This window comes from Loxodonta africana, chromosome 1 (genome assembly GCF_030014295.1).
Source record: "Loxodonta africana isolate mLoxAfr1 chromosome 1, mLoxAfr1.hap2, whole genome shotgun sequence".
Lineage (NCBI taxonomy): Eukaryota > Metazoa > Chordata > Mammalia > Proboscidea > Elephantidae > Loxodonta > Loxodonta africana.
Genome location: NC_087342.1, coordinates 205,134,725 through 205,154,466, shown reverse-complemented (window position 1 = coordinate 205,154,466; position 19,742 = coordinate 205,134,725). Strand labels below are relative to the sequence as shown.

The 19,742-nt window shown below is 39.2% G+C and overlaps 1 long non-coding RNA gene across 13 annotated transcripts in view; it reads right to left on the bottom strand.

Moving 5' to 3' along the window:
* LOC111752061 (uncharacterized) overlaps window positions 1-19,742 on the bottom strand; it is a 213,825-nt gene that overhangs the window by 111,604 nt on the left and 82,479 nt on the right. Inside the window, exon 3 of one of the 13 annotated variants that reach the window (XR_010323003.1) lies at window positions 15,610-15,712. The exons of 11 other annotated variants lie outside the window; for them this stretch is intronic. This is a non-coding gene — a long non-coding RNA (uncharacterized LOC111752061). One more of the 13 variants, XR_010323007.1, reaches the window with a different exon arrangement.

Below are 19,742 nucleotides of genomic sequence, written 5' to 3'. Positions count from 1 at the left end.
GGCACAAGGAAGAAATGCCCCCCACCTCTTTCACCTTCCAAACAGTGATGCACTCCTGGTCCTCTGAATAGCTAAACTCAACAGAATCTAATCAACAAGGAAGCTTGGGAGGTAGAGTCTGTAGCAGTCAGCCTTCTGGAACATATAACAAGGTAGTAAAGGCAAAGAATGAGGTGTATGCGGGGGTGGAGGGTACAACTAGAGACGAACCAGATACCTCCTTCCATTCCAACATGAGGCCACGCTAGCCCTTCTTCCTTAAACACACAGATGCCATATTGAGGAGAAGCAATGGGAGGTTCAGAAATAGTGAACATTTACCTAAATAGACTGAATCACTTAAAGGATGTGCTTAAATGATTGAAACAGACTGAGTTTACTTACTAAACTAAACTGTAACTTGTTTTTCTCTCTACTCATGAGGCCATTGTAATGAAAATTAGTTCAGTTATTTAAAAAAATCAAGAAGCTTCATTTTCCTTACACAATTTACTGATGTGTGAGAAAATCTGTGAACCCTCTCCACTTTGTGCCCTCTCTACTTCCAAAAATCAATTGAGGTGAAGTAGATGAAACATGACAGAAATATCCTGATAGAAACAGAAAGAAAAGACTACTTCAGACCCCTGATGTGAGCAAGTAAATTCTTGACAAATTTTGTTCTAAATTATTTAATAGCTAAAATGGCAATGAAATGCATTGAGTGATATAGCCTTGTTTATTTAAAAACAAAAATACAGATTTAGTAAAGAAAATATTTTCTGAAACTCAATATAAATGCTAACTGGGCACAAGGATTCTTCTGTAAAGTGCACGTAGCCATACATGGAAAAATCTTTGATCACTTTTTTGAGATAATGAAATGATGTTCAAGCATGATATAAATTCTGTGACTTCATGTCTCCTAACCTTCTGCTTCTCTCTTGTCCAAAATGTTTTACTCTACATCCTCACATTGTACCACACAACACTGCTATATTTTTACACAAATAACACGGGCCTACTGTGCTTATGTGCTGGCCTGGCTATGCTAATTTTTTTTTACAGCAACATGTGGATAAAAATCAGCACGGTGGCACTTGTGAAGGTGCCTCAGGGTTGGGGGGGGTGACGAGAGAGAGGACGTGGCCAGCAAACAAACACAGAAGCCCTGCGTTATTTGTGTAAAAATACGGTAATCAGTTTCCTGATGTCTTCTGGACAAAACAATTATTTTTAGCAATGACCCTCCAAGCCTTTCCAAGAGCACTTGGATCATCTTGTCAGGTAGTCCCCCTCATGCATAGCCCCAGTCTCTATTCTCACAGGACTTCTCCCATGTTCAAACCCAATGTTGTGTTTCTTTGTCCAATTCTTCCTTTCCTAGATTTAATTATTCCAATGCAAAATTCTCCCACAAATGTGATGTCAAACATTTTCCAAACTGCCATCATAATCTTTAACTGAACTCTTCATCAGAACTATTTTGCAATGTCTGTATTTTTTCTTTATGTATAGATCTTACCTTTATTTTTGTCCGTCAAGTCCCCACGTCATTATAATTCAAAATATCTGAGGATAGAGGCTGTGTCTAATTTTCATCGTATATTTCTAAGATCATGAAAGCTATCCAGCCAGAAGATGAGCAAAAATTTTATTAAAATGTAGAAGAATACAATACTAATTCATCTATTTGAGGGACAGGGTGAGTTTCTTACTAAATTAAAAAGAATTTTTTTGAAGCTCAAAGAAAAATATCTGTATTCCAGTGAGCAATCTGCTCAAGGCTTGTTTTCCTTCCTTCCTCTCTTTCTTTCTTCCTCCTTCCCTCTATTTCTTTCTTCTTCTTTTCTCAAATCTTAGTTAAGTGTTAAATAATGTGATGGCAACACTCCCCCACTTCTCCAACACGCACACACTCAAGCCAACAGCTTTCCTGGTAAAGTCATTTTAAACCAGTGGGATTGGGAACTTGACTTAAGTGAATGCTTAGTGAGAAGTGGAATTATTTGGAGACTTTATGCTTAATTTGTCTTTGATTTGACAGGAAACCTTCTAAGGGTGACCCCTGGTACAGTTTCTTGGCCACTTGCTGCTTTTCCTGTGTAGTTGCATGTTAAACATGATGACTTGCTGTATAGAAGCCATGTGTTGTCATAATGTAACATCATTAAACAAAGTGTTTAGAGCAGTTTTAGCTGAGCCAGAACATGAACAACAAAACCCGCCAATTACAGTGTCATTTTGTGTAGTTGTTAAGGTTTCAAATGTCTCCAACTTTTTCTGGTAGGCCATATTGAGCATGTCACAGTGAACATCTGAGATAACGATTTGCTAGGCAATGTGCAATTCTCACTCCTTTTTTTAATATCAGAGAAGAAAGAGTTCTTTATAATAATTTGGCTCAAATGTCTACACACATTGCTCCAGCGTCTGTAGCAGCATGTGTTTCTAGGATTGTTCTGGAAGAGAAAATGCAGAAACAGCAGGGAGCAGAAGATAAACAGGCAATCCGTGACTCATTAAAACAAGCATTGGTAGCCAACATTGTGGAGTGTGTGAAGACCCCAGATCCAACTCGCCTATAAACTTTCCTTACCAGCTGGACTTAGCATCTGTCAGAGTTTGGAAGGAGAGATAATCTGGTACAAATGATTTCAGTGTGTCGCATTTATTAACCTGCCACCTTACATAACTCTGCTGATTGGGAACTCGGGGACATGTTTGAGCAATGACGCAGCTTTCATTGGAATGTTACAACTTCACTAACAAAGCTGTGAGTTTCTATTTAGGGGGGAAAAAAATACAAAAACCACAAAGCAACTGGAAAATGATAATGAAGCCAAGTTGAAAAGTGTCACAGTCTTGAGAAATGTTCTTGCCAGAAGCGTAATAGAAATGCAGTTTGGATTTTGATTGTTTTCAATCCTTTGCATCAATTAGGCAGGAAAAGTATTTTATTTTTTCATAGTCATCACATTAGCTTTGGTTAACAGCTCTGGTCTACACACAAATGCCAAAGCGGGAGCATTAGCACGTCCTCTCCCAACCACTCACTGCTCTAAATGAGTGATTCGCTTCTGTCGTGAAATCCCTGACAATTGTTACAAGGGTGTTTCCTGTTTCTTGAGCCTTTTCACAGTAGAACTGAAGGGAAGGCAAAGTGGCTGTTGCACAAAAACCGTGTCCAGTTTTGTCTTAAACAGCTTCGCCTTGCCTCACAATTCATTAAGGACAAAGAAAGTGACCCCCAGAAAAAAAAAAAAAAAAAAAACCCACACAGGTATCCTGCTCACTTTTCATCCCCATGCTCTGATTTACTTTCTTTTCACCTCAAAGCTTGCTTGAGACGCTTTGGGTGAGAGGGGGCGAATACCACACAGCAATTTTCTATTTTTTTTACCCAGATCACACACCAGTAATTTCACATTAATGGGGATGTTTACTCTCTGATAGAAAATTTGCACATATTAGCCTATAAAATATGGATAAGCTGGTTTCCTAGGACAAAATACAGCCTGGCCATTTCAGAAATGAAAATTGCAGAGACTTTGGAAAAGAACCAGCTGAAGGAACGCTTCACATCTCGCAATGGTTAGCCTATTATTTGTAGTTTTGAAACTTTATTGGTCCCCGATCTAATCTTTTCTGAGTATAAAAACATTAACATATGGTTTACCACAGCACAGGGCTGGAAAGTCCATATCCCAAATGCACATTGTATGCAGGGTGACATTCACACTAAATACCATCCCTCAGGGTCTGTACTCCATTTTACCTGGGATTGGAGAGCCATGAAATCCCTGGAAAAGTTGTTCATGAGTCTGAACCAAATGGTGCACAGTGTACTGAGATACTAACAGTGTATGCTTCTGCCAAAGGTTGTGGCTCAAATGTCTCTCTAAGCAACATTAAAAATCTGCTGCTTCATGCCTATGAATTTCAATATTTATAGCATTCCATAAAACGGTCCACTGTCAGAGAGAGATGTGCCACTGTGCACTCTCTGAGCAGATGGGCAGCAATATGGCACATTTACATGGGCCAGCTGTGGCGCACAGAAATGGATGCTGGTCAGAGGCAGGGTACAGGCCCCACATCTGGAATTCTAACGGACTGGCCTCGGTATCCAGTGTAAACTTTCCTTCCGCAGGATGAGCTCTGATTTAGAGCTGCTCACTAGTGTGCCTTAAACTGCATCAAGAGTCCTCATTAACACAAGAGACTAGAGGGAGGTTGGAGCCTGGAACTCCTCTGTTGGGCATCTGTTAGAGTCTGTGGATGGCACTCTGTAGTCGGTTATAGACGCACCCAGGGGAAGGTTCTTTCATGTATGATGCAATATTATATATTTAACTGGGCTTATACAAAAAAGAGATTTTGTTATAAACAGGGCTACTCTCTCCACATTCCTTTTCTAAATAGGTCAGGAAATACCCCCAGAGAAAGGGTAATCTCTAGGATATTTGGTAGAAAATGTCTCATTTTTTTTAAAAGTCTTAAAAGGAGCATAGTCTTACTTTGGCTAGAACGGGCTTAATTCAAATGCATATTTAGAAGTTTCTAGAATGTGTAAAATTCTTAGACCAGTTTCCTTCATGTAGCATCACTATTCAGATAATTAAAAGAGGACAATTTTATGCAACTTGAATTATTGCACTGACTTGATAGAAAGGCAAGCTGCTTTAGATGTATTTTAAATATGAACAAGAAATAATTTGTTATGTAAAAATATTCTTAAGGAATAATGTCCTAATTTCATTTTTAATGTAGTTTTCCTTTAGAGAAAATTCTGCTTTCATTGTTTTATTTTGTAAAATAATCTCTTCTACTTTTTCCAGTTATTTACTTTAAAATGCATTTGGTCTTCAATCACTCCATCTCTTAGAAAGTCTTGTATATGTATCCTGCTCCTACTGATGACTTATTTTCTACTGTTGTTGTTGCTCATTTCATCAAGTCAATCCCAACTCATGGCAACCCCATGTGTGCAGAGTGGAACTGCTCTGTAGGGTTTTCAAAGCCGTGACCTTTCAGAAGCAGACCACCAGCCTGGCCTTTGAGGCACCTCTGTGTGCATTCCAACCACTAACCTTTTGAGTCATCCAGAGACTTCTGTACTTTCTACTACTGTCTCCCAATATCTATTCCTACCTTTCCTCCCCACTAATGGAAACACAAATGCTTTAAGCAGTTGAACCAATGCAACTGATTAACAATTTGTTATTAGGAGCCATCCAGTCGGTTCCAACTCGTGGCAGCCCTAAAGGACAGAGTAGAATTGCGTCATGGGATTTCCAAGGAGCGACTAGTAGGTTTGAACTGCCAACATCTTGATTAGCAGCCAAGCTCTTAACCACTACGCTATTTTAGGGCCTTGCCATTCAATAATCATCTATTTTAAAATGTAAAAATAAAATCGTATTTATGCTATATGGCCTCAATATTTAAACAGGAATCTTTGGTCAGAACTATCAAAGAAGTTGTAAGGGGTGACTGATTGCCACCTAATGGAAAGCTTAAAGGTTAAAAACACTCTGATTGATTGAATGGTATCCTGGATTAGTAATTAATGCGTGGTTGAATGCCCAAACAAGACATAGCAGTAAAAGTAAAACTTGTTTACACAAGATGATCTCCACTATAAATGCAATCCAATTGACATGCACTATAAAGACTTCAACTGTCGATTTGGGTAGGGAATTGATCATACTAGCCTCCTACTATTACAATGATAAGAGGTATGGAATTGTTAAAAGATAAAGAATGTTTAGGTAATGACCAATGCAGCAAAACTGGCGATCAAGTAAAATACGTATGGTCATAGCAGTTTCCAAGACTACTATGAAAGAAAATTTAAATTTTTCTTTTATTTTTAACCACAACTAAACTTTTCATTGGCAATTCAAAGTCCCACAGATATCCTGCACTTACTTCAACAGAAAATGTCAAGATATAGGTAATTCCAGGCCTCCTTATAATTGTATGGATCATGAGTATACTGTGAATGAAACAGGTGATACCTCTGAAAGAAAGTATGGTCTTCTGACTAGAGCGTATATTGAAAACACAGTGAACTTGAAGCAAAGTGCAGCTTACATGATATGAACATTCTCAAGTGGCTGTCTCCATCCACGGGAGCTGCCTTCTCTCAATTGTGACAGAGGCAAGCTTTGCCAACACAAATAATCCCATCTCTGGGTGTCCATCAGGCAAGCGGCGTTCCAGCGCAGTGCTGTCTGGCTCAACATGTGCTCGTCACGGATTGCTGAATGCACAACTTTTCCCATCTTGTAGAGGGACTGCCACTCCACCTCTCCTGACAAGGGACAAATCTATTTATGTATCCTATTTCTGGTTTTAAAACGTAGAAAGATTATTTTTCCTCCCATATTAAAAAAAAAAAAAAATTCCTTTATTTAAAGTGATGCTTCAATTACAATTAAATGGCTGTAAAGGATAGCACAGTTTCATAAATCCGCATCGAAGCAACACTTAAATGTCTGTTAGAATGTGCTTTTTCTTAATCTGAAGTTTATGAGCAGGTGTGAATGTGTATGTGTGCATGGGTGTTTTTGTAAGAAGCTTTACATAAGAGAGCTACATAAAACAGATGTATCTTGTTTAATAAATTTGTGATTTTTTTTTAGTGTGCTGAGCAATGAAAATGAAGAACATCTTTGTTGGTGTTCCATATGATTTATTTTCAAATTCCTAAAGTCGTAAAGCTGAGAAGGGAATGACAAACATTGAAAGGAGAAAAACTAGAATAAACCTTGTTTTGGACTGGGATTGTAGTTATCAGTGTGAACTCACAGTTTTCAAAACGGGTAGACAGAGATAAATAAAGATGTGAAGTGTGTGTATACACAGATTTACACAGTCACGTGCTCACTAGCTCTATCTATTGAGAGGGCCTAGCAGCTGAAATAGCCCAGTAGCAATAAGCACGCCCAACACCCTGAGCTCTGCTTCAAATACCATTCTCCACTGAAAAAAACAAGAGTTCCTTGGAGAGATGGCGATTCCAGGCCTGGGGCAAGGAAAGCGCCCAATGAATCTGTATCACCTTGTTGTGGCAGGAAGAAGAAAGTGCTCAAAAAATGATGAGTACATGTGAAAAGGACACAGGAGCCAGCTTGATGGGACTCCCACTGGCCAGATTTGGGACAATTTGGGCATTAAAATAAATAATTATGGTAACAGATTTAAACTCATTGACTAAAATAGAAAATTATAAATCCATACAGATATTAATAAATATGTTGGACGTTTGGTGAGGTTCAAACATTTACAGAGTTTCAAAGTATCCCAGCAAATGCTTCTCAATTACAAAGGGGAAAAGATTAGCTTCGCAGTTGAAAAGCCACACAGACATCATTCTAATCCAGTGACCAAAGTGCATCTCAGTAATAATGGGGCAAACTGAAATCATGTGCCTCAGTGGGAAGAACCCTATGTTACTTCTGTGATATTCTTGCCAAAGATACATAATCTGAATCTAATCATAAGGAAGCATCAAGCAAACCCAAACTGAGTGATATTCTAGAAAATAAACGGCTTGTTGGTACCACAAAACGTTAAAATATAAAATTACTAAGCGACCCAGCAATTCTGCTCCTAGGTATTTACCCAGATGAATTGAAAACAGGTACTCAGACAAATACTTGGACATGAACATTCACAGCAGCACTTTCCAAAAGCTGGAGACAGCCCAAATGTCTATCAACAGATGAATGGGTAAACGAGTTATAATACACACATGCACAATGGAATACTACTCAGCTATAGAAAGAAGTGAAGTGTTTATACAGGCTACAACGGTGGATGAACCTTGAAAACATTATGCACTAAGTTAAAGAAGCCATTCACAAAAGGTCACGTAGCGTATGATTCTATTTCTATGAAATATCTGGACTAAGCAAATGCATACAGACAGAAAGCAGATTAGTGGTTGACAGAGAATTTGGTGTGTGTGTGGGGGGGTTGTTGGGGAATAGGGAATGACTACTCAATGGTATGGGGTTTTCTTTTGGGGTGATGAAAACGTTTTGGAACTAGACAGGTGATTGCACAATGTATAGTAAATGTCACAGAATTATACCTTTTAAAATGGTTCGTTTATGTTTCTAAAATCATTTATGTTATGTGACTAAAAAGATTTTTTTAATTAATAGAATAAAATTAATGACTGCAACCTAGAAAAGTGTCAAGGTCATGAAAACTGAGGAAATACTGAGGAATGGCGGCATCAGTCTAAAGGAGACTAAGAAGACATGGTAATGTGTGACTCTGAACAGGTTCCAATTACAAAGACGTTTTTGCAGGCAATGGGTGAAATGTAACGGTATCTGAGGATTAGATAGATATAATGTAGCCACGTTATCCATCAGATCTTGATGACTATGCTGCTGTTATGTAGGAGGATGTACTTGTTTATAGAAATTTGCACCGCAGTGTATAGCGTTGCTATGAGTCTGAATTAACCGGACGGCAAACAACAACCTTTAGGGGTTCAGGGAAAGAAAACATTTTTGTCCTCTATTTCCAACTTCTATGTAAGTTGTAGTTGTTTCAAAACTCGGAGAACCTGAATTGATTTGAAGGGGGACCTGGGCACGTGCATTTTTTCAAAGTTCCCCCAGGTATTCTCAATATACAACCAGGGTTAATACTCACTGGTCTAGACTCTAGACTAATCCTCATTTTACAAAAGAGTGAACAGAATTCAGATGCGAGGCCAAAGTGTGCAGCTGGCACAACTGTCTCCAGGTCTTCAGATTCCTACTTGGTTCATTCATTCATTTTATTGATATTATATTCAAGGCACTGTGCTGGGTATTTTGGAAGAAACAAAAATGAATACAGTAAAACATGTGCTTATAATAGTAATAATCCCTTTCCTTGTACAAGATTTTATTGATTATAAGTGTTTTAACATTTCTTTGGGTTCTCAAAGCAAACCACTTGTGTATGTATTATTGCCTCAGTTTTACAGGCAAGGAAGCCCAGGTTACAGCGAGAGATAATCCTGCTGTCAGCCCAACACTCAGGGCTGCTGACACCTAGACCAGGATTGTTCTGCCACACTCCAGTAGCTTCACAGAAGATGGAAAATGTTAAATGTCAAATAAGTAATAAAGATAACAAGCTTTTTGGGAGCTCACCAGAACTTGAAGTCAATCCAGGTGCAAATTAGGGAAAACGTCATAAAGAAAGCAAGATGTGAGCTGCAAAAGGAAAGGTAGTGTGATAAGATTATGTAAGCAGAGAGAGAAGGAAGCCATTCTAGATAAACAAGTTCTGTGAACAAAGGCCACAAGAGTATGAAAGTTCAATGTCTTGTGGGAGATAGCGAGTAAAGTTGTTTGAGTAGAAGAAAGAGTTCATGTCAGTGAAAAATTTTTATCAAAAAGGTTTTATGAGTGTAAACTATAAGTATTCTTAGATGACCTGCAGCCTCCAATGAGCAGCCACAGCTGGCTGAATAGTCTAGGTTAGAGACCAGGAACTCTAGCCTCTGGAAGAAGGACAACAGGCTCGGTTAAGTAGAGGGTCAATAAATAAGAGGAAGACTCTCGATGAGATGGATTGACACAGTAGCTGAAGCAATGGGCTCAAATATAGCAACAACTGTGAAGATGGCACAGGACAGGCCAATGTTTTGTTCTGTTGTACATAGGGTCATTATGAGTTGGAACTGACTCAAGGGCACCTAACAACAATGATGGCAGAAACGAAGGAAAGCTGAGTAATGAATTTGAGCCTTAGCTTTTCATTATGATTTGCTCTATAATGCAGAAGAAATGGAAACATCTAGTACTCAGTGTTTCCAGTGATGAAATGAAATCAAAGATAACCAATCTCAACAAATGGGTAAACAAATAAAAGAATCATTAATTAATCTGGTGGAAGGTGGGAACCAGTACACATTGATCTCATACTTATTGCCAGTCCCCTTCCAGAGCACCCAACTAAGGGGATTCCATTATACCTCGTGGCAACCTTGCATTGTAGGAATCATTGTCCTTGTCTCACAGAGAAGGAAGATGAGGGTAAAAAGGCTTTAAGAAAATGCTCCAGATCACCCAATAGGAAGGCTGCAGAGCAGAAGTTCAGATTTAGAGCTTCTGTCTCTCCCGTCCATTCTACCACCCTGTTGTGTCCCTGTACAGGACCAGCAAAGTCATTGTATGCACAACTCTGGTCACAAGTTAGCTAGAACTAGTCTTTTTTGAACTTCAAAATAATATTTTGTCACAACATTCACCCCCAAAGTTGAATAGAATTTATTTATTTGATATGTTCTTATTGCTCTGGAGAGACTTCTTTCAGTTTTACCTTAAGTAAATATCTCTTTCTTTGGACTTTATCAAATTAGTGACTAACAGTATTTTTTCATAATTTTCAATGTAGAACTGAAACGGGTTGAGGATCTAGCAAAAGATCTGTCTTTGATAGAGCATGGAGGGATTGCAGAGACTTAGAATGTACTTGACGAAAACAGGTTGAAAAGTTTTAGGAAAATTCAGAAGAAATGAATTCCCTAACCTCCTGGTTCCGATACTGAAAACAAAACAACTCGTTATATCCCATGGTCATCAAAGCATTCCAGACCTGGAGGGTAAATACCCTAATCAATACCTTTGCTGAAGATCGGTGGAAATAAACGATCAGTTCACACTACTAATGACTAAGCATTGAGATGAAAAATGGAAAATAGATTTGAGGGTGGGGATTAGAAAAGAGGGTACATTAGTTTCCTAGGAGACCTGGTGAGGGCAATGATTAAGTGCTTAGCTGCTAACCAAAAGGTAAATGGCTCAAACCAATCAGCTGCTCCTCAGGAGAAAAGACTTGGCTATCTTCTCCTGTAACATTGCTGTTGTTAGGTGCAGTCGAGTCAGTTCCAACTCATAGCAACCCAAAATACAACAGAACGATACACTGCCTGGTCCTGCAACATCCTCACAATCACTATTATGCTTGAGTCCATTGTTCCAGCCACCATGTCAATCCATCTCATTACGGTCATCCTCTTTTTCACTGACCCTCTACTTCACCAAGCATTATGTTCTTCTCCAGGAACTGGTCCCTCCTGATAACAAGTCCAAAGTATGTGAGATGTAGTCTTGCCATCCTTGCTTCTGAGGAGCATTCTGGTTGTATACATTTGTTCATTTTTTTGGCAGTCCATGGTATAGTCAATATTCTTAGCCAACACCTTAATTCAAAAGCATCAATTATTGCTTTTCCTTATTCATTTTCCAGGTTTTGCGTGCTTTTGAGGCGATTGAAAACACCATGGCTTGGGTCAAATGCACCCTAGTCTTCAAGGTGACATCTTCGATTTTAACACTTTAAAGAGTTCTTTTGCAGCAGATTTACCCAATACGATGGATTTGATTTCTTGATTGCTGCTTTCACAGGTGTTGATTGTGGATCCAATTAGAATGAAATTCTGGACAACTTCAATCTTTTCTCCATTTATCATGATGTTGTTTATTGGTCTAGTTGTGAGGAGTTTTGTTTTCTCTATGTTGAGGTATAACCCATACTGAAGGCTGTGGTCTTTGATCTTCATCAGTAAGTGCTTTAAGTCCTCTTCACTTCCAGCAAGCAAGGTTGTGTCATCCGCATAAGGCAGGTTTTTCATGAGTCTTCCTCCAATCCTGATGCCCCATTCTTCTTCATATAGTCCAGCTTCTCGGATTATTTGCTCAGCATACAGATTGAATAAGTATGGTGAAAGGATACGACCCCGATTCACACCTTTTCTGACTAAACCAGTCAGTATCCTCTTGTTCTGTTTCAACGACTGCCTCTCAATCTATGTAGCCGGTCCTCATGAGCACAATTAAGTGTTCTGAAATTCCTGTTCTTCATGATGTTATCCGTAATTAGCTATGATCTACACAGTCGAATGCCTTCGTGTAGTCAATGAAACACAGGTAAACATATTTCTGGTACTCTCTGCTTTCAGCCAGGATCCATTTGACATCAGCAATGATATCCCTTGTTCCACATCCTCTTCTAAATCCAGCTAGAATTTCTGGAAGTTCCCTGTTGATGTACTACTGCAGCCACTTTTGAATGATCTTCAGCAAAATTTTACTTGGCATGTGATATTAGTGATATTACAGCCTAGGAAACCCTATGAGGCAGTTCTAGTCTGTCCTATAGGGTTGTTACGAGTCAGAATGGACATGGGGGCACACAACAATAGCAACAGTGTTGCTGTAACAAAGTGGCTTAAAAGAACAGAAATTTATTGTCCCACAGTTCTTGAGGCTAGAAGCCCAAAGTCAAAGTATCAACAAGGCAATGCTCTCTCTGAAGACTCTAGGGGAAGATCTTTCCTTGCTCTTTCTAATTTCTAGCAGTTCCTGGCAATCTTTGGCATTCCTTAGCTTGTAGATGAGTCACTCCAAACTCTGCCTCTGTCTTTGCATGAGGGTCTTCCCTCTGTACCTCTCTGTGTCTCCTCTTCTTATAAGGACACCAGTCATAATGCATTAAGGCTCACCCTACTCAAGTATGACCTCATGTTAACTCACTAATAACAATTTCAAAGACCCCATTTCCAAACTAGATAATAGTCACAAGTATTGGGGGGAGAGGTTAGGATTTCAATATATCTTTGGGGGGCACACTTCAACTTAACAGAGGATGTATCCTATGCCTGACCATCAGTGCCAGTGGCATGGAATCTGGGCAATGCTTTTTCTACCCAGATTGATACACATACAATCAGTTGTTAAAATACTACCATTGCTTGCATAAATCAATTATCTACCGCACATCATTGGTTGAGCCTATTCAATATAACGAACATGTTTATAGTCAGACAGACACTGGGTGTCATAGGAAGCAGAGAGCCTGTGGCAGGAGATGGATGAGATATCACCTCAAAGGTCTTCAGTCTGGAGAGATGCTTATAGTCATCATTACACTGCTTGGTCTCTATTTGTGTGTATTACATCTAGAAGGCCCTGTCAAATTAATTGATGAATATCCATGTTGACCCCTCCATGCTTGCCCTTTGCCATCTGAAATCAGTCTTAGAAAAGGCCAGGTGAACTGGTGGGGACCAAAGACATATGAAGAGTGAGATGAAATAAAATTGTGGAAAAAATGACTGGTTCTGCTCCTCTTGATTCCTGAGTTACTAGGATGGCAAACGAGAACAGTCCCTGTTCAGGACAGAAGAACATTGTGGGGCATCATCTCAACTTGCCAGAGAAAAAAATCCCATCACTGAAAATAGCTGAGTAAATCAAGCTAAGTTTTCTATTTAACAGAATCCTTTTTTTGGGAGAGATAGCTTAAGTAAATTATTTATTTTCACTAGAAATAAAAGCACAGACAGATATTACACTATAAAGTTACAAGAAAATATGTTGTAACTCATATTTGACAAGTATTAGTTTAGATGCCATGCATTTTGCAACACATAGTTGCCCACTTGCAGGACTTCATCTTCCCTGTTGGGCTCCAATTGGCTTTCAATCATCGATGATAATGGAGGGGAACAGTGATAGAAATTAGCTGTAAATTATTTCTATTTTGGCTTTAAAACGTATTTTTGTAATTCTGTTTAACACAGATGTATCTGAATGTATTCACTGGAGTAATGTTAAACTGCTGAAACAAAGCAATCCCAAAATATAGTGACTTTACAAACATAGTTTATTGCTCTCTCTTCTGCACTGAGCGTTTCAGGTCTGTGGAATAGTCCTGCTTTACACGGATTACAGATACTCAGGATGCTTATGTTATGCATTGAATTATGTTCCCCAAAAATGTGTGTCAGCTTGGCTAGGCCATGATTTCCAGTATTGTGTGATTGTCCACTATTTTGTCATCGGATATGATTTTCCTATGTGTTGTAAATCCTGCCTCTATGATGTTAATGAAGCAAGACCCAATCTATAAGATTGAGTTGTGTCTAAAGTCAATTTCTTTTGAGATATGAGAGAGAGAACCAAGCAGAGAGAAATGAAATCTCATACCACCAAGAAACAAGAGCCAGGAGAATAAAGCTTCGTTTGGACCCAGAGTCCCTGTACTGAGAAGCTCCTCGACTGGGGAAGATTGATAACAAGGGCCCTTCCTTAGAGCCAACGGAGAGAGAAAGCCCTCCCCTGGAACTGACACCCTGAATTTGGACTTCATGCCTACCAGACTGAGAGAGAATAATTTTCTCTTTGTTAAAGACATCTACTTGTGGTATTTCTGTTATAGCAGCACTAGATAACCTAAGACAGCTTCCATGTTTCTTCCTCACCCCTAGGGCATTCTTATCATCCATATGGCTGAACCTGGGTTACCACCATGTCTAGGTTCAGCCAGTGGGAAAGAAAAAGGATGCAGATGAAACAGCCCAATGCCTAAAGTTATAGTCCCTGAGATGGCACCCCCACCTCCTTTCACATTCCATCACTGAGAACTTGGTCACATCTAACTGCAAAGAAGAATGGGAAAACCAGTCTTTTGCTACACAGTCATGTACCCAAGGGAAAAGGCAAAAAGAGCTTAGGGAGTATGATGGTTAAGACTGTGTGTCAGCTTGCCTGGGCTATGATGCTCGTGTTTTGGCAGTCATATAATGTTGTGATCACTTCCCTGTTGAGATTTGATATGTAATCACCCCCATGATGGGATCTGCTGTGAGTAGCCAATCATTTGAAAGGAAGTTTCCTTAGGTGTGTGGCCTGCATCCATTAGGGGTGGATGTTCAGGTAGGGTTCTGGGGTTTTTGCTCATTCCGGCTCCTGCAGCTGGCTCCTGTTCATCCGACCTCTGCTTCTTAGGACTTGAGCTAGCAGCTTACCTGCTGTCTTGCCTGCCAATCTTTGCATTCGTTCTTCACAGCCTGTGAGCAACAGCCCTGCTCTCCCGCCTACCAATCTTGGATTTGCCAGCCCCGGCAGCTATGTGAATCATGAGAAGTCTCTTTCCTGACCCACGGGCTTCTGACGTTACAGCCTCTACAACCATGTGAGCCATTTCCTTTACATAAATCTCTCTCCTCTCTCTCTCTCTCTATATATTTATACATTTTATTGGTTTTGTATCTCTAGAGAACCCAGCCTAAGGCATCTGGTACTGAGTGGTTCTAGAGAAACAAAATTATAAGGATAAATTTTCCAAATTGGTTTTCAAGTCTGTTTAGTCTTAAAGATGTTGATGACTCTGCTTCCTGTAGTAAAGAGGGCACTGCTAATCCATGGTGTGGAAGTTATGCATGGGCCCAGCAACATGGACTTCCACTCACCAAGGCCAACTTGGCTACAGCCACTGCAGCAAAGACCAACACTGAGTCCCTGTTCTATGGGGTGGACTGCGATGGTTAAGATTGTGTGTTAACTTGGCTGGGACATGATTCTCAGTGTTTTGGCAGTCATATAATGTGATCACTTCCCTATTGAGATTTGATATGTAATCACCCCCATGATGGGATCTACTGTGAGTAGCCAATCAGTTGAAAGGGAGTTTCCCTGGGCATGTGGCCTGCATCAAGTGTGGGTGGATATTCAGGCAGGGCTCTGGGGCTTTGGCTCGTTCTGAATCCTGCAGCTGGCTCCTGCATCTGGCCTCTGCTTCTTAGGACTTGAGCTAGCAGCTTACCTGTGGCCTTGCCTGCCGATCTTGGGATTTGTCAATCTTCACAGCCTGGGAGCAACAGCTCTGCTCTCCGGCCTGCTGATCTTGGGTTTGTCAGCCCCCGGAGCTGTGTGAATCAGGAGAATCCTTCTTCGTGACTCATGGACTTGGGACGTTACACCTCTACAACTGCGTGAGCCATTCCCTTGATGTAAATCTCTCTCTGTATATATACACTTTGCTGGTTTTGCTTCTCTAAAGAACCCAGCCTAAGTTAGGGAGATAGCTAGTAGTCTATATTGTACCGATGTTATGAGAAATCATAATCCAATGTGTATACTTTAAACAACTTAAGAAGCTGCAAGGTAAAGATTTTAGAGAAGCTAGAAAACAGGCCTTCTTCCTTATCTTGCCTCCTGGAGAAGCAGTTAAATTCCTCTAAGCTTAGAGGAAGTGATCGAGTCACATGTTAAAATATTTTACCATTTTGCCATATAACCTGCAATCCAACTCAAGGCCTAGTAGCATACATGATATCATTAAGAACTAAGAACAGTCATATCTGATTACATCCCAGATCACACACTGGTTCCCAGTAAGTTGAAAGGGGCTCAGAGACGTGTTTCATTTGTATGGGAAAACATATAGAGTCCCTGGGTGATGTAAATGGTTAACAAGCTCAGTTGCTTCCTGAAAGGCTGGAGGTTTGAATCCACCCAGAGATGCTTTGAAAAAAAGCCTGGTGATCCATTTCTGAAAATTGAACCATTGAAAACTCTTTAGAGTACAGTTCTACTCTGACACACACAGGGTCACCATGAGTCAGAATTGACTTGACAGCAACTGAAGAAAATCCAAGTGACAAAACATGTAACTTCTCTTGGAAAAAAAGAAAGGGAATTCTGACAAAAATATCAGCATGACATTCTTACATGGTAATGGGCTGGCATTTGGCTGGGACAGGTGCTAGGGTCACCACAGTCTATAGCACAACCTCTGATCTTATATCCAGACTACTGTGGCCTGGCCCCTAAAGACATTTCAGTTTTTAAGCCCTGGATTATACATGGACAAAACCATCTCACTCAAACCTAGTGTCAGCGTCCATTGTGAAGGCAAGAAATGTTGCAGGAAACAAGGTAGTTGTTCTTGGCAGGATGCACCATTAGTCACGCCTTAATATTTAACTGTGGATTTTTCATTCATTTAATTTTTATGACCAATTTATTATTATTATTATTACTTTGTTATGTTGTACTGGTATAATCTTGACAGGTATTGAGTGGTCAATTTAGATAAAAACCTAGATTCACTGAGATTGGTATTCTCCATCAATATTAAATGCAATAGCTGTATCCGTTATAGCACAACATCAAGTAAAATTTCAGAACAAGAGACAAATTAGGGAAGGTAAGCCATTTTCCAGCTTTTCCAAAGTCAGTTTTTAACCTTTTGGTTTTATTTTTCATTAAAATTAAACTTTGCTTTATAAATTCTCATAACATCAGACAGAACACTACTTAAGCAAAAGTACGAAAATGCAAGCTAAAGCCAAAGGTGAATCATTTGTTGTTCATAAGTCTCACCGGCCCCTCCGTTATAATAGACCGGAGTCAATCAGAAAGAAAACCCCTAATCTTCACATTCTCATATGAATAGGCGCACATGCGTAGACAACTGCTGTGCATGTTTACTAATGTAGAACTGGAAAAATGGTTTTCAGTCATGATTGATCTTAGCACAATTAGAGGAATCATTAAATGATAGCTCATGTAGCTCATCAGTTTAGTTCTATCAACCTGAAGAGGTCTTTAGATGCATCCTTGGGGAAGGATGGAAGGAAGACACAAATTTCTTGTAAATACACAGAAATATTTTTGAATTTAAAAAAATTCAAGAGAAATCTTATAAAGTTTTAAAAATGTGTTTACTGAAAAAAATTAATTCATGGTGACACTTGGTTGAAGACAGATTAGAAATGGAAAAATCTAGCAATAAGAATAAACCTCGGGTAGGAGAGAAACAGATTGATCTGTGTGCCTAAGGAGGTAGTTCTTCCTTTTCTTTTTTGTTTCTTTTTCTCTGCTGTTGTTTTACATAAATAGTTTCTTTATTTAATTTCCCTGTGAGGGAAGTGGCAGACTGAACTGTATGTAGCTGAAGTCAATCAGCTGGTCAAAAAGTAGTATTCCAGGCCAAATCCTTTGACAGTGTGCCATATGCATTAATTCTCTAGGGCTCAGTTCAGATCCCAGTGGTTTAAAATTATGTTAGGCAGAGTATTGGTTCTCTGATCTCCCCAGACTGTCAGAATCCATCGTTGGCCTGTATAAATTTGAGCTGGTGTCTGGTTTTGTTTGGAAAGAGAAATAAATAATATAACAAAACACACACAGGGGAAATCCAGCAAGGCCATCATTAATGTGCTAAATTATTTCTAATATCTATCACCCTCCTAACTCCATGACTGCAAATGTTTTGCATAGCAGTAAAGCTGTCTTCATCTACTGAAATGGAGCAGAGGGGGGAGTATTTGCATTTGACTTCAGCTGATAAAAATGAAACATTAAAATGCTATTTGGTAAGTATGCCAAAACACAGAAGAGCAAAGCCTTATTCTTTTTTAGATGTAGTTCTTTACAGAGTCCCCTTAAGAGTGCTCAGTAGGGTGTGACCATATTGCTCCCCGTGGTCATCATATGGTTTGCCCATGCAGAGGCTGAATTGTTTTGTGGCTGTGAAATATTGTATGTTACCCCGAGAGCAGCGGAGCCAGTGGATCCAGGAACTGTTGTTGAGACTGACAGTTACATTGTGTTGCTGAATAGTAAAACGGGCAGAATCAAAAACACGAATGGACCCAGACAGAATGTCCTGACCTTTAAGAAAAAGGCTGATTGGATATGGTGTGAGCTTGCCTTCATCTCCCTCCATAATCCATTACACCTTTCTCAGCCCACTTTCTCAGAGCAGGCGGCTCATAGATGAGCGTCTCTCAGATTCTTTATGTGAAATTATTTATGGGGAAACAAACAAACAAAAAATAGGAGCACTGCAAAAGGTAACCACCCACTTCCCATATAACATACTCTTGCCAGTTATATTAATCCAGTTCAAAGACAGCATCAATAACCAATAGTGTTACTTTCATTAATCTAAGCATATTGGTATTTATGCCTGTATTCAAAGTAAAAAATGAAGAGAGATGCCCAAATATGGGATTGGATGTGTAATCAGTGCTCCAAACAAATATCACTTAAATGTCTCTAAATTCACAAATTTCTGTTCGCAACTACTATTCACCACATAGCCAACTTCTTCAAGCCATCTAAATACAAAATGAGCAGAGAGAGGGGTGGGAGCAGTTCATTTCTCCCTTCTCTGTATAGATTTTTCTTTTGAATAAGCTTGTAAAATAGTTCTCTTGTTTATGCTAAAACTCAGATGGTGTAATAAGGGTATGCGGTAACTATAATAATTAAGTACAGTATATATTTTAATAAGTTTATGCTTCAAACACAATTTCTTTCGCTTTTTATATGAAAGTATTAATGGTCACCATTTAAAAGGTTGATGGTGTTCTCATGTGAAGATATGTTTTTAAACGCAGTGTCCTCCACTCTCTGATACAAGAACTTCATGGAAATTGGAGCAAGACTGTGAAAGAACAACTGAGAGAATTAACATAACTTGAAATAATCATTTAAATGACATATTTATTTCTGCAAAATTGGAAGTGGATAGTGAAGTGAAGTTTTTGCTGCCAGGAAAATAAAATAGTTAAGATCCGTATTTGTAAAAAAAAATAAATAAATAAGTAGTGCCTCTCTATTCTTACTACAAGATAGATTTCCTTTTTGCATTTATTTTCTGGTATTTTTCCTCCTTGAACAGCTTGAAGGACACACTGCAGCCTTCTTAAATGTTCTCTCTCTCCGTCTCTCTCTTTCCTTTTTTAGGTTTTCCAGGTTGCCTGGTGCCGAACAAAATCTCCTCCATAAGTTCGCAAACTTGATTTCAATCATTTCTTATTGTATAAGTATTTACAATCTACTAGATTTATGATACATGATTTAAAACATTTATAAGATTATATTATATTTACTCACATATTAAATCTGTCTCATCAGATACAGGGACTTAACTTCCCTTCTTAT